Source organism: Mustela erminea, chromosome 5 (genome assembly GCF_009829155.1).
Source record: "Mustela erminea isolate mMusErm1 chromosome 5, mMusErm1.Pri, whole genome shotgun sequence".
In the NCBI taxonomy this organism is placed as follows: Eukaryota; Metazoa; Chordata; class Mammalia; order Carnivora; family Mustelidae; genus Mustela; species Mustela erminea.
Window position 1 is genome coordinate 103,024,143 of NC_045618.1, and position 15,344 is coordinate 103,039,486.

The 15,344-nt window shown below is 45.1% G+C and overlaps 1 protein-coding gene across 4 annotated transcripts in view; it reads left to right on the forward strand.

The window, feature by feature from the left end:
- The window catches only part of SAMD4A (sterile alpha motif domain containing 4A), a 208,160-nt gene that overhangs the window by 105,684 nt on the left and 87,132 nt on the right, over positions 1–15,344 (forward strand). The window contains exon 1 of one of the 4 annotated variants that reach the window (XM_032344269.1): positions 5,219–5,555. The exons of 2 other annotated variants lie outside the window; for them this stretch is intronic. The gene's annotated coding sequence lies outside the window, so the exon portion shown is untranslated. Of the gene's footprint in view, positions 1–5,218; positions 5,556–15,344 lie in introns of those variants that run through there. One more of the 4 variants, XM_032344270.1, reaches the window with a different exon arrangement.

Sequence of the window (15,344 nt, forward strand, 5' to 3'; positions counted from 1 at the left end):
CCTTCCCTCCGGTACTGATCAGACAGGGGCCCTCTTGGGGAAGCTGTGTCCCCCGCCAGCACCCGGCCTGGTTCTCCAGGGATGGAGGGGTGTTCTGATGCTCTGGCCTTCGTGGGCTTAAGCTCCAGGACATTGAGGGAGGCTGTCATCGCTCGGAGTCACAGAGTCCTTTCCTTTCTGAGGACCCCTGATGGGAATGGGATAGCAGGTAGCCAGCCACTAATTCCAGGAAGTCTTATAGGCTTGGGCTAAGACCCAGGCATAAGTGGTTTTAAGATAGGACAGAGTCGGAGGCCCAGGACCACATCGGGGTTCAGGGAGAGTCAGGGGAACCCTTAGTTCTGTCTGGGAAGCCCGCAAGGGTGGTGGTGACAGCTGAACCTATCAGTCACACAGGATTCCTAAGTTCTTTACTATACAGGCTTGTGCAGAGATACAAGAGTGCTCGAGGGAGGCTGGTGGGGAATCCAGAACGACTCTTCTCTATCAGATGCAGAAACTTCCACGACTCTGGCCTTGAGGATCACTTCTCCGCCTGATTTATTCATCACTCAGAGCCCACCACACACACAAACTTATCTTCCCAACAGAGCTCCAAAAACACTCATCTAGCTGCATACTTTTAATCAGAAAATTTAGATGACTTATTGCAGATTGCCTGTCTCGTGAAGACGGGGGAGAAGATGGCACAGGAGTCTTTTTGAAAGGATCGTTTAAGTGATCATTTGAGCCCCAAAGAAATCACCTTTTGATTATTTAAGACAAAAGGCTCTTTCAAGCCAGCTGATTAAAGTGTGAATTATTCCACACCGGAGAACTGGAGGCAGGTCTCCAGGTACAGGCAGGTGGGCACAATCTTTTAGTGAGTGGCAGATACATGAGATCTTCTGTATGCAATCCCTGAGGCCAGGAGACTTACCAAGAAGGGATTTTTAAAAATCTTGTCATTTCAAACTCATTGGCATGGAAAAGAGTTTTCCAAAGTCAACCCATCATTGGCTCAGATAGTCGTAGAAAATCAGGAGTCAAAAAAAATTAGAAGATAGAGACTTTGAGTCAGGCCTGGTTTTAATTTACATGTGGTTATTCTAACTAGTCAGACAAGCATACCCTCCCCCCGCCCCCCACGAATACCTTGTCCCAAGGCATAAATTACTCACCCGTTAGAGACGAATTAACGTTTTTTTTTTAAGGGTTCCACCTTAAGGGTCATTAATTTAGCAAATTAACTGACATTCCTAGAAAAGCTCCATGGCTTGTGCCTGTAAATATTTACCCAGTGAGAGACACTTCAAATGGCACCCCAAAATCACTGGTCCACTTCCAAAGGGTGAGCAGTTTACTTTCAGGAAATGGATTACTCACTTGTGGAATCAGACCAACACCCAGGCTGCTCAGTTTCAACAGACTTTAAAATGCAAAAGGCAACTTTCCTACCTCAAACGTCCAAAAAGCTATTCCAGAAGGGATGGACAGGGGCGAGTGTGTCGAACCCAGGGAGGCTGATTCAGCTTATGGGGTGAACACCATGATGGCGGCTACAGACCGGTGGTGGGTGGCTGCCAAGGGACACCCCCGAGTGCCTGGAGAGAGATGCCTCCTGGGCCTGCCCTGTTTCCGTTTGCCAAACACAAGCATAGCGAGGAAAATCTGTGGAAAGGCCTGAGTGTGTTCAGCTGACTTGTTGCCCCACCTCAGGTCCCCCCATCTGCCCCCGTGCCCCCTCCCCTCTGCAGTTAGAGGAGTATGGCCGGGAAGCTGTGAGGGTCTAGAAGTCCTATTATCTAAGATTTTATTTATTTATTTGACAGAGAGATATCACAAGCAGATGGAGAGGCAGGCAGAAAGAGAGAGAGAGAGGGAAGCAGGCTCCCTGTTGAGCAGAGAGCCCGATGCGGGACTCGATCCCAGGACCCTGAGATCATGACCTGAGCCGAAGGCAGCGGCTTAACCCACTGAGCCACCCAGGCGCCCCCCATAGAAGTCCTATTATCTAAAGATTATTAGAAGGGACTGGGGGTTTGGAGCCTGAAAAAAGAAAATTCAGGGGACATAGCTATGTCATGAAAGGGGGAATAGAACTTTTTAGTATTTCTGATTGGAGTGACATGTACATGAAATTTGGCATTTTGATCATTTTTCAGTGTACGGTTCCATTATCTTAAAAAAATTTTTTTTATTTGATAGAGATCACAAGTAGGCAGAGAGGCAGGCAGAGAGAGAGAGGAGGAAGCAGGCTCCCTGCTGAGCAGAGAGCCCAATGTGAGACTCGATCCCAGGATCCTGAGATCATGACCGGAACCAAAGGCAGAGGCTTAACCCACTGAGCCAGGTGCCCATACGGTTCCATTATCTTATATTCCCACTATATTCCCCTCACCATCCATTTACAAAACTTTGTCATCATCCCAAAAAGAAACTATTCACACATTGAACAGCATCTTCCCCCCTCCCCTCAACCCCTGATAACCACCATTCTACTTTCTGTCTCTTTGAATTTGCCTACTCTAGGTATTCATACAAAGGAATCCTATGATATTTGTCCTTTTGTGTCTGGCTTCCTTTATTCAGCATAATGTTTTTGATTTTTATCCATGTTGTAGCATGTGTTAGAATTTCATACCTTTTAAAGACTGAATAGTATCCCATGGTGTGTGTATACTGTACTTTGTTTATCTGTTCATCTGTCGATGGACATTGGGGTTGCTTCTGGTTATTGTGAATAAGGCTGCTATGAACACAGGTGTGTACGTGTCTCTAGATTTATTCTTTGTGGTTTCAGAAAAATGACCTTTGTTGAATGGAAAGAAGTTGCAGAGAGCCCGATGATAGCTTTAATAATCCTAGCTCCCCTTGATGGTGGCTAGGGAGGAGAGGAGCTTGGCCCTGGTGACCGCTGGAGAGGAATCATGGGATGAGACCCCCACAGCTAGTAAAGAAGGAGCCAGACTCTCTGAGGGCCCTTCCATCTCCAGAATTCTGTGATTCTCAGGTAGATGGAGTGAGCATCCTAAGGGAACCATCCGGAAGGAAATGAAAGTGGTATTAGATCAACTTCCCTCCCTTCCCAGCTCCCTGCCTCCAGGAGAAATAGGAGAAATGGGATGGTAAATTATGTACCAGTCAGGAGAGTGACTTGTGGAACAGCCTCTGGCTGGGATTTGAGATCAGAGACAGATGATACTGTAAAGTTCAGAGGCTCTGCTCACTCTTGGGGAGAACTTCCCAGAGCTGCTTAGAAAACTTACTTGCACAGTAGCAGCCCAGGCTGAGGGGGTGGGAGGTGAAGTCCAAGGTTCTCAGCACAGTGCCCTCATGTGTACCCAGAGAGGACGGCCGCCTCTGGGAGACCTGGCTGAGCCCTACCTCCTTGGTTATGCTGGGTCCAGGACAGGGAGTTAGAGAAGATGGAGAATGCTGGGCCAGGGAATGTTCAGGAGAGAATGTCTGCTGAGGTGGGGATATCCTGAGATCCAACACAATTAGCTCCATTCTGTCACAGTTGGGGGTTTTCTTATCATTAGCTAGGGAGGCCTAGCCAGAGAATTCCAGTATTCCAGAGTGAGTTTAATTGTGGGTGATTTCATTCTGCCCTTTTTATGTTGAAGCCAGAGGCTTGCGTCATATAACAGTGAATTCAGGGAGATTTTTATTTGCATGTGAATCATAGCTTTTCCAGCTGAATGTCACTTACTTGGAATTTTTGTCTGATTTTGTTTTTGTTTTTGTCTCTTGGTGTTTTTCCATCGGGCTCTTTGGCTAACCAGAAAAAAAAAAAAAAAATAGAGGAAGGGCTCAATCTGACTGAGCAGGGTTTGAGTTGGCAACTCAAAAAGGAGAGTATTATGAATGTGAAAAAAAAAAAAGAAAACGGATGCTTTATTTTGCTTTGAGGGAGGGACCGAGGCCAAGTCAAATTGAGAGCTCTAATTTGGGAATGGTGTTATTACAGGTCACTGGGAGTTGGTTATGCTCTAAATTGGGAGGCCAGTCACATGAGGAGGCAGCAAAGACGGATCACATGGGGGACGGTCGGGGCCCTTTTACAATGAACTTTTATTTTATTTACTACACAGTCGAAATGTACCTCTGTCCCGTTGAGAAACCAAGTCACCTCACTGGCTAGTGAACAGTCCGTGTTTGGGCCCATCAGTGGTTCTCTTAGTGAGCTGGTTCTTCCGGTGTGTATGTTTTCTGGGGCTTTATTTAGGCGCTGGAATGTGTTCAGTGATTAGTGGAACAAATCATGTGCTAAAGGCTCTATGTCTGCTCTTCACCTTTGCCTATGGGTCTTACTGGGAGGGGCTCGCATCCTTCTGTTCCAAAGGCCCTTCTCTTCTTAGAACTCAAGGTTAAGACACTCTGATAGCTTCATATATATTTCTATCTGTGCGGGTGTATGTAACTGTATTGAGGTGATGATTTCTACTTATTAGATCATCTTTCATATTCTGTTACTATTTCTCTCAGCTTGCAAAAAAGAAACCAAAAAAGATGGGCCCTGCCCACCATGGGCAGTTAGGAGCAAAGTATTCTTCTACTCAAAACTGCAGATTTCTGATGTCCTTGGGGTCCCAGAGATGATCTGAAAAGGATGTGGGTGGTAAGCCGCTGAGTTTTCTTGGAGAATCGAAGTTGGCTTTTTTTTTTTTTTTTTAATGTAGAAAACCTGAGTTAGCTAGCTGTGTTTGAAGTAAAAACAAAAATATGGCCCTAGAAGGGTATCTAGAATTGAACATCACGTGCAAACAAGTTGTGCTCATGGTCCTAAATGGGGCGCGTTACTAAGTCCATGACACACAGAGTCTGCTGGTGCTTCCAAAGCATGCGGACCGGCGATGCTTGTGATCAAGGTTAGGAATAGAAGGTGTGTGGAAACTTTCTATAAAAGGCAGCCGGGGCCCCTGGACTGGTGTGGATGAGTGGTCAGGAAACTCTGGCACTGTTCACAGTCCTACCAGAGCATGGCTGCATGACCTTGGATGAGCGTCTCCATGCCTCAGTTTCCCCAAAGCATCATATCGGTTTTGAGAGGGGACAATGAGGGGTTCCAGAGATGTGTATGAAGTGTGAGATGTTACTGGTAAATGGAGGGAGCGTGGTGTCCCCTGGTGTCACGGGAACTGGAACCAGGGCCATGTATCCTCAAACACGGCTGGGCCGCCACTCTCTCCTCCAGCGTTGCCCGCAGTGGGGGATGCCTCTGACATCACAATACCCAGCTGGACACTCAATAATGAGGAGCCGTGCCTAGGGGCCACCAGAGGAGGGGAGAAAAGGAGGAGGACAAAGTGGAGAGGGAGGAGATGGAGCAATCCCTTATGTGATCATTCCAACAACTCACAGCTTTTCACCTAACATCCGGTTCAACTGTAATGTGTTCAGCTCCATATCACCTGTACAGCGTCTGTGCCCTCTCCCTCAAACTCAGCAAAATCTTACGGTCCTCTAATCAAGAGAGTTTTGCTCCTGTTGCTGCATGTCTCGTGTTTCACCGTCAGACCTGTGAGTTGATACTTTTTCACCAAAGGGCTCTCCGGAGCAACAGTCTAGAGGTAACGCTTCCCAGGCCCCCCTCCAGCCTTCTGGGAGCAGCAGAGAACTCTGCGGGGGGAGGTGGGGGGGGGGACCATGGGGAAGTGGTTTGGGAGTGGGTGGTTCTGTGGGAAAGATGCTTTAAACCAGAAATTCTCACCTTCATTTTATCGAGAGCTGTAACCCCAGGCCTGGAGAGACTGTACTGTTCCGACACGTCCCTGCAAACTCAGGGGAGGTGGGTTATGGCCTCCCTGTCTAGTGCTCACTCTTTTCTACTAGCACGGTTGTTTATGGATGGAAAACTGGAGAGATCACCCCTGTCCTAGAAATACGATGACATCTCGCTTGCTTATTTGTTGATGACTTTTTAAAAATTCAACAGCTTCCTCTTAAAAATAGGTCCCTGCCCTCCCCCCTCTCTTTGTATTGATTCCTCTTAGCTCCTCTCCTTGTAGGCAATTATTTTTCCTACCTGGTTACACATCAGGCCTAAGCTGCTGATCGTCCCAAAGCTGGAAATTGGAGGCCTTGATTTTCTCCTAGCTCCTTTGACCTGTGGTTCTCAAACCTAAGCCTGGATCCCGATCACCTGAAGGGGTTTTTAAACAGTTTCTGATTCAGTAGATCTAGGACGGGGTTCCAGAATTTGCATTTCTTACAAGCTGCCAGGTATGTGTGTATGGTGGTGGTGGTGGGGGGGGGGGTTGTTACACTTTAGAACCAGTGTCTTAGGCCTTTTCGGCTCTCCTGTCTTCTCTTCCTCCCCTTCCCAAGTCTGTAGGAGAGGAGTCCATGGAGCCTTTTCCTTAGATGATGGTAACTATCACTGACAATTACACACCATTTACTATGGGCCAGATAGTGGTCCCTTGCTTTATACAGATTAGAGAATTCCAACATCCTGACGATCCTATGATGTATCCCATTTTCCAGATGAGGAAACCGAAGTGTACTGAGTGGTTATGTAAATTGCCCAAAGTCACACAGCTAACCAAACGGAAGATCAGGATTCAAGATTCCATCCCATACAAGATGGCCATTACCTTTCTTTCCCTTTCCCTCAAACCACTTAGAGCATCTGATGTGCCTACAGTCCTTGGAAGTGATTACCTCAGAAGGGCTCCCATCTGTGTGTGTGTGTGTGTGTGTGTGTGTGTGTGTGTGTGTGTAGGTTGGTGGGAGGTGGCTGTTTGAGAGCCGACTGAGACTCAGAGATCCTCTGGAGGGACGAAAGTGAAGATTCTGGGAGCATCCACCCCTGAAAGGAGGCCAGAACTCCCCTTCTGCTGAGTCCAGTGTCCTCTCATGATTCTGCCCCGGTGCAGAGGTTTCCACTGTTAACACTGAGCACCCTAACCAGAGACAGACAAAGCTGAGAAGGGAACTGATCTGCTTTGTCATCGGCTGTGATAGAAGAACACATGGATCTTTTATCCAGTCTGGTCCAGCAAGCCTGTGTGATCAGCACTGACCTAGACAAGCATTAGAAGACACGTCAGGGGAGGCACTGTCCCTGCCCTCCGGGAGCTAGCACTCTCACCGAGGAGAGTGTCACACAAGTGCGTATGTCATTGAGCTGGTCTGTGCAGTACAGAGAGGCAGTGAGGGCCAGAGGAGATCAACGGGATTCGAGGGAGTTGGCAGATTCTTAAACCATGTCATGGATGATGATGGGGGTCAGGAGGCCAAAGGTTTAGATGTATACAGGCGTTTCTGCAGCAGAGAATCTTTAGTAATAAAAAACGTTCTCTTTTAAGATTTGAATAGCCAAAGTTGTCTCCATTGGTGTAGTGATGATCAATTAAGCTTTTATGTGTTTTTCCAGTAAACAGTGTTGGATGCTGGTTGGAGGTCTGCTGGAGGCTCTGGTGTTATTTTAGAAAATGGATTCTATTCCTTACAGAGTTGCCAGTTGGCTCTATAATTGAAGACCTTCTTAAAGTATTTTATCTACCTCTCTGCTCTGATTCTCTCCAAATTCTTTGTATTGCAGACATTTCTATGGGGTATAAAACTTTTCCCATGGTTATCTCTGAGCCTGCACACCCCATCGAAGAGGACAGATCTTAACAGTCACCATCTACATTGGAGTAGATGATAAAGATAAAGATAAAGACCCAAGAGCTTAATAAATACACCTACCCTTAATGGTGGTGACATAAAGGTAGATTAAAACAAAATAGGCTGCTGTGGTCACTCCCAGCTCTGGACCAATGTTGCCTAAGTCTTCCTACTGTCTTTGGGTCTTCCTTTGGTTTAGAATTCCAGACGGCATGTTTGAGGCTCAAGAAGGTTAAGTGAGAGGACTTCATAATCTTTCTGTGAGCTCTGAGCTCTTGTCTCTTCCGGCAGTATTCCCACAAAGTCTACTCAAGCAAAGGGTCCTCAGCTGGTCCGCGCTCCTTCTTCTGGTCCAGCCAGTGGCTGGTGGGCCTATTAACTTCACGGTGGGATGCCCAGAAGGAGAGAAACAGCCTTGGCCACTCTCATTTCTGGTTGCAGAGTTTTATCCCTTGCCATTGTCCTTCTGCTCGTCTTCCTTCTTATCCCGCTGCCTCAGAGGGCTTTAGAAATTAAAAAGGACCTCCCCTATTCAAAAAAATCTGTGAAAGCTTGTTCTGATTTCATCGACAGACCTACCAACCTGAACACAAGTTTGGTACACAGATAACAGGTGAACATAAGCTGCTTACCTTTGCATAAATTCTTGGATTTGGCTAATAGCTCAAGAGAACCCCAGAAAAGGAGGCATACCTCTCACTCCCTCTATGGGGCTATACCTAGTAAGGACAAGTGAGTGAGATTGGGAACGTTCTAGGGTTGCTCACCCAACTCTGTCCTTGTACAGAGTTGGACACGGGCCCTTCTTTTCAAATACAGTGACAGTTAATTTGTGACCATGGATTCGAATATCTCCCCTCCACAAAATCGTCCATTCTCTCCTCCGTGGAATAACTTGTACATGTATTTCAGATTTCATACCTAAATGAGGGATATATAAGTCTTACTACCAACTTTGCTGGCACGTCTGTTTTGGGGGTGTATGTACGCTGTTCCTTGGTGGCAGTGTTTACACACATCACAGGGTTCTTACATTCACACTTACACTTTGGATTCCCATCTCTGAAGATGGGAAATTTTGTCTAGAAGTTTTAAGCAACTTCCGCATTTTAGAACGCGTGGGACCCAGTGACTTAATGATCCAGACTCCTTTAAAGATGTAGAATGACTCCCTGTTGTCAAGAGGTAAAACAGCTCTTCCCAGACTTTGTGAGGTTTGTAAACCTGTTGTGGGAAGTGGCTCTTGTTCAGCTTGGTCTGTTTGGTCCGGCACAAACTATTCTTTGGAGACTTGACCTGTTTATATTCCTCCCAAGGCACTCCTTATTGACTCCCATCTGGACATTGCTGAGGATTTTGGTCTTGGGAGTTCTTCACTAACAAATATGATTGCAGTTAGGCTACCTGGACAGCAGGGTGCTGCTTGCAAGGTTCTCATTTCTAGTGCTTCTCCTCAAAGAAGGCTCAAATCTAAGTGTTGTAGTGCAAAGCATGGTTTTCTCCTCTGCAAGGTCAGTGTCAGGATTGCTAATTCATTATTTTGAAATACTATTGGAGAGTCATTTTGTGGTATGTGGGGTTTTGTTGGTGGTGGTCTGGGAGCATGAGAATGGTACTGAATATTAGTGAGTGGGAAAGCTTCCTGCTTTTGGAACATTTATAGCCTCTCCTCTGAGGGGTTTCTGATATTAAAAAATAGCCGAATGTGGTTTATAAGGATTTGTCTTGTATGTGTTGGGAGTAAGGTAACATTTTCTTCATCTCTAATTTATATGACTCTTAGGAGACCCTTTCCTGTGAGGTTTTATTAGAACATAATTACTCATGGCCAAAAAATTTGGATATACAATAGTCTTAACACAATCCTATTGGCAATGGTTTTCTTTCTTTCTTCAACAGATGTTTGCAAAAGAGTCATATTAAATACATCTAATTCTGCTGTCTCAGCCTAACGATACTTTATCATGAAGATTACTTTAATTGGTGTCAGTTATAATCAAGAAAAGCACCCATTATGCTTTTGTTTTCTAGCACGTAGGGAAATTTTCCATCCTAACAAAATCCTGAGAGGGGAATGGACTAAAGATTTTGAAAAATAAGTTCATCATTTTATTTTCCTCTTTTACATGTTCCTATTTATATTTGATATTAAAGCTAGAAATAATCAGAATTCTGCAGAACCAAATGAGAAACGGGTGACCAAACAGTTTTGGGGTGACATTTTGTACCCCCTATAGTCTGCAGGTCACCCACTCTGTCAGTCTTCATTTACAAGAAATTTCTAGGAAATGCTAAAGATTTTGAGTAAGAAATCCCAAAGTCTAATAAACCACTATCAAACAAAATGCCTGGGGACAACTTTATATAGCCATTATAAAATGTGATTAATAAGGAAATGAGAATGGATGGGAAAATGGAGTCATCATCACTCCCCTCACAGAGCCTTTGTCTAATGGAGGAAGACAGAAAATAGGTATTGTCCACACCAGGTCACATGATGAATGGTAGGGAGGAAAATAAAGCAGGGCATGGGGGATAAGGAAGTGTAGGGTGAGGCAGTGATGTGGGAAATTTAAAATACTATGGATATAAAAGTTCTCATCAAGAAGGCAACATTTAAGCAAAGACAGAACTGAGGGGGGCTAGATGTGGATCTGGGGATAACAGCAGTCTAGACAGGAAGCAGCAAGAGCAAAGGTTGGGGGGTAGGCACGTATCTGACATGTTGAAGAAACAGCAAGAAAGCCAGAATGGACTGAAAAGAATGAGAGACCAGTCGTCCGGTCTAGGGCTGTATCACAGAGGGCCTAATCGCTGTTGTATGGCTTTTACTTAGAGTAAGGAGAGAAGCCATTGGAAAGTTCGATCAGAGAAGTGACATGACCTATATTCTAGTATAAAAAGGATTGTTCTGATAGTTACGTTGTTTATGGGTCAGGAGGTGGATGGTAAGAGGTAGTCAGAATCTGGGTACATTTTGAAAATTTGGTGCACAGGATTGCTAACAGGTGAAATACGGGATGTAAGAAAGAGCAGTCAAGGATACTCGAAGCCTTCAGCCTGAGCTGCTGGACAGATGGAAGAGCCATTGCTGAGATAGAGAAGAGGACCAAAGGAGCAGATCTTGTGAGAGTGATGGGGGAGCTCATTTTGGGAAAGACTAACTTAGGAGATCATCTGAGTGGAGACATAGAAGATGCAATTGAATGTGTGGGTCGGGAGCACAGGGTGAGACCTGGGCTGGAGATACAAATGTGGGAGTTGTTTATACAGATGTGAGGTCAGAATGGAGGCAAGTGGTCAGAGGAGCTGGCTGGCTTTGTGCACCTTCTGGGAATGAGCAGTCTCAGTCCTACAAAAGTTAGCCATAGCCAGGAAGAGGTCAGAAACCTGGATGTGAATCCCAGCTTGAGCTCTTGGCTGAGATCTCAGAACTAGTTTACTATTGGACTGGGTCCTTCAGCTATGCCAGTGCCCAGGACGAAACGTGACTAAGATGGAAAGGCCCCATTGAAGAGATGACCAGATCACTCTGCAGTGGTAAGTGGATCATTGTAGGTATTTTGGAGTCAGGGGTACCTTTTGAAGATGGTCAGGTGTCTTTGAATGTCCAATAGCTAATGACCTTCATGGTCTCAGAGAAAACTCTAGTTTTGGGCTGTGAAGTCTGCTACACAAATCCCTTTCTTTTCTAGTGAATTCTAGAGACAGCATTTTTGAGTGATTTTTTTTTCTTTTTACCAAATAATGTGAAGCCCTAATTAGTTAACTAGTAAGCTATATTAGTTAACTATTGCTGTGTAACGGATTACCCCAAAACCCAATATCTTCACACAGTATTTCCCTTGCAGTTTTCCAAGGGTCCGAAATTTGAGACAACCTCGCTGGGTAGTATTGGCTTAAGGTCTCTCGCAAGATACTGATTAGAGCTGGAGAATCCATTTCCAAGGTAGCTCACTCACATGGCTGTCAAGCTGGTGCTGGCTGTTAGCCAGAAGGCCCGATTTCCCACCACTCAGGCCTCTCCCAGGGCTGCCTGAATGTCTTCATAGCTGATGTGGCTACCTTCCTGCAGAGTGAGTGAGCCAAGAGAGGAAGGTGGGAACTACAGTGCCTTTTATGACCTAATCTCATAACACCTTACCACACTCATTGGTCACATAGACCTGTTTGGATTCAGTGTGGGAGGAGAGTACACAAGGGTGTGACTACCAAGAGGAGTCAATGGGAGCCAGCTGAGAAGCTGGCAGTCACCCTCCTTGAAAACAGAGAAGGTTTCTGTCTACTCAGCCCTTTGTATCTGCTCGAAGCACCACTTGTAACAAGAGGAACTCAGTAACTACAGTCTGCCCAGGTCCCCCATAACATCTAGTCTAATCCTTATGTTTTTCGGGGCTTCACCAAATCATGGGACTGTTTCTCCAGTCATTTCTAGCTCAAGAAGTTATCTTGGGAGACAGTAAGCAAGTGTCAGTGCCAATACAAGAATCCCACCGTTTGCCATGTTGGTATTTGCCATTTTTAGGTGCCCTGTCAGCTCACACCCCTACCAAATGCATAGTGTGTGCTCTCTGTCCTTGAGTTGTGCAGAGTTGCACTTCATTTAGAAGGTTTTATTATACGATGTGTCTAGGATTGAGTTTGTCATATAGAGAGAATTTGACCATTTAAGATCCCCTTGTATTCCTGCCTTTTAGTGCATTTATTTGAACAGTACTTCTTATATGTGTGCACTTACTTTCCAGCCATCTCTCACATAAGCTAATTACCTAAATATACTTGTGAGAAACCCTTTTATAGTAAATGTTATTAAACAGAAAACAAGGGTATAATAAAATAGCAATTTAAGGGTAATTTACTAACAACTGGAGCACTTAAGTATTGACATACCATTGGGTAGTAATATTACCAGACTTGGTATTTAAACACAATCTTTGTCACTCTAAGAATCATTGGGACAGTTTCCTAATCCTCATGGTCTTTTATTATAGTTCCTTTAGGAATTTTTTTACTACTCTTATGTCACTTATAAATCATCAACTTTTACCCACTTAAAACATCTAGCAAATAATATCTTTGCTCCTTATCTAGAGAAAATATTCAGAGAAAGTAATGGAGGTGAGTTTGTACCATTGAACCTTGCCATTCTTGGACCTCTGTAATCCAGAGTGTCTACTGAAGAGAGTGATATTGGGGTATATGGTAACAGAAACTGCATCACAAAAGTGATTGACTAATTTAAACTTTCAAGATTCCTAAATCTTCCCCAGTGAGGAGAATCCATTGAATACACATCTCAGTAAAAGCTCCTTGCTCTCTGGAAGATGGCGCAGATGCCGCCAAAGAAGACCAATGGACAGGTGGGCAGGACCCAGAATTCATGTCCCAAGTTCCCACCTAAAGGACCTGGCTCCCATTTTGAGGTAGAGATGCTTACTCTCATCAGTGTCCTGGGGATGTTCACCCTAAGAGACTGACTCAGTACTAATGAGGAAGCAGGGAAGTAAACCCCACAATGCTGGCTTATTAATTTGCTATGAGGAGCCATCACCAGAGGGACCAGATGTACTCAAAGTCTATATACCATGAACAGGAAGGCAGCCTCCACAGAAAACCAAATCACAATCAGAAACCATTAAATCGCCCTGAAAACTCATCATCACAGAATCTAGAAATACCTTAAATCTGTGTGATCAGTTCATTCTTTCCCTAAAGACACTGGAAGATTAGTCACTGTCGGAAAGTTGTTGACAAATGGATAATCAGGATGAAGGAGGCTGAGGTGAATGTTCAAGGGCACCAGTTGGCTTCAGGAGTAGATCTCAGAATCTGAAGGAGTGAACTGCTCAAAGCCAAGTGGCTAACACTTCCATTTTTCTAGAGGAAAACTCTTGAAGACATATATTGGTTTTTTTGGGGTCACATAACAAATAACCCAGAACTTAGCGGCTAAAATAACATTTAACATGTTACCACATGCAGTTTCTGTGGATCAGGAATATGAGTGTTTCTGGCTCATGGTCTCCCAAATGTTGTCTGGAGTGTGGTCATCTGAAGGCTCAATGGGCTGGGAGTTCTGCTTCCAAGATGGTTCCCTCACAGGGCTAGCAAGTCACTGTTGCCTGTTGGCAGGAAGACTCAGTCCCTCGCTATCAAGACCCATCTCCCGGGGCACCTGGGTGGCTCAGCGGGTAAAGCTTCTGCCTTCGGCTCAGGTCACGATCCCAGAGTCCTGGGATGGAGCCCCGCATGGGGCTCCTTGCTTGGTGGGGAGCCTGCTTCCTCCTCCCTCTCTGCCTAGTTGTGATCTCTGTCAAATAAATAAATAAAATATTTAAAAAAAAAAAAAAAAAGACCCTTCTCCCTAACTGGGTGGTTTGAGTATTGTCACAGCATGGTGGCTGGCTTCTCCAGAGTGAGCAACCCAAGAGAGAGCAAGGTAAAAGCTTCAGCGCCTTTTTTTTTTTTTTAATTAATTTATTTATTTGAGAGAGAGAGAGCAAGTGTGAGCAGCAGGAGGAGCAGAGGGAGAGGGGCAAGCAGACCCCACGCTCAGCACAGAGCCCAACCCGGAGCTCAACCCCATGACCCTGAGATCATGACCTGAGCCGAAATCAGAAGTCGGATGCTTAAGCGACTGAGCCACCCACATGCCCCTTCAGTGCCTTTTGAAACCTAATCCTTGACCTCACACACCGTCACTTCCGCCACGTTCAGTTTGTTAGAAGTGACTCCCTAAGTCTAGCTCTGCCCTGAATGGGAAAGGAATTAATGAGGCTCCATCTTTTAGAGGAATATCAAGGAAGTGGTGGACATATTTTAAAACCACAGTAAGTGTCACCCTGTAACTACTCTTCTTCCTGCATGTCCATAGATGGCAAGTCTTCTGCTGATCCATGCACTCTATTCAGATATTTGTAAATATCATACACATCTTCACTTTTTACATATGGTTAATGTATTATGTATCTTATGTATTATAGAATCACATTTTACCTATTTCTAAACATTAATGTATCTAATTTATGGCCAAACTCTTCTAGCATGGTAACCATTATATATCTTTATGCTAATTTGCATACCCCCATTCTGCCACCTCCCCTGCCAGGGGGACTGGAGGCAAATGGCTTGACCTCTCTGCGCCTCTCTGTCCTCATGAGTAAAATAAGGCTGTAACAGGACCTACCTCATCAGTTCCTTGGGAGGATTAAATGAGTAATGACATGCACAAAGCTTACAAGAGTGCACATAAACCCCATTCAACACCATTAGCTGTAAGCGTTGTAGCTGTAGCTGCTTCAGGAAACGTTCGATCCAGTAGTACACCTCAGAAGACTGCCCTCAGGGGGCAGCCTCACGTCCAGGTTCCTGGTGGTAGTAAACAAAAGTCATGGTTGTCTTCCTGGCCACACCCCAGTTCCACACCACCCAAGCCCTGTCCCAAGGATAGAAAAAGACCCATTTCAGGCGTGGAAGGGACCAGGGCCAGGGCCCTTGTTTTCCTCTCCCCTTTGCTGCTAATCCCTGGCAGAGAGTACTTACATGGAGATAACGTGGTTAGTTTGCACTCCGAGTCCTATTTATGTTCTGTTTTTGTTCCTTTTTTTTTTTTTTTTTTTTTTCTCCCCAGGCTGACCTTTTGCAGAAGGGTAGAATCCCCAAACAGGAAAGTAACCTTGCAAAAAGCCAGGGTGTTCCTCAACCCCGTGAATTTGTATTGAAACTGGTTCCTGAATTTTCTTTCT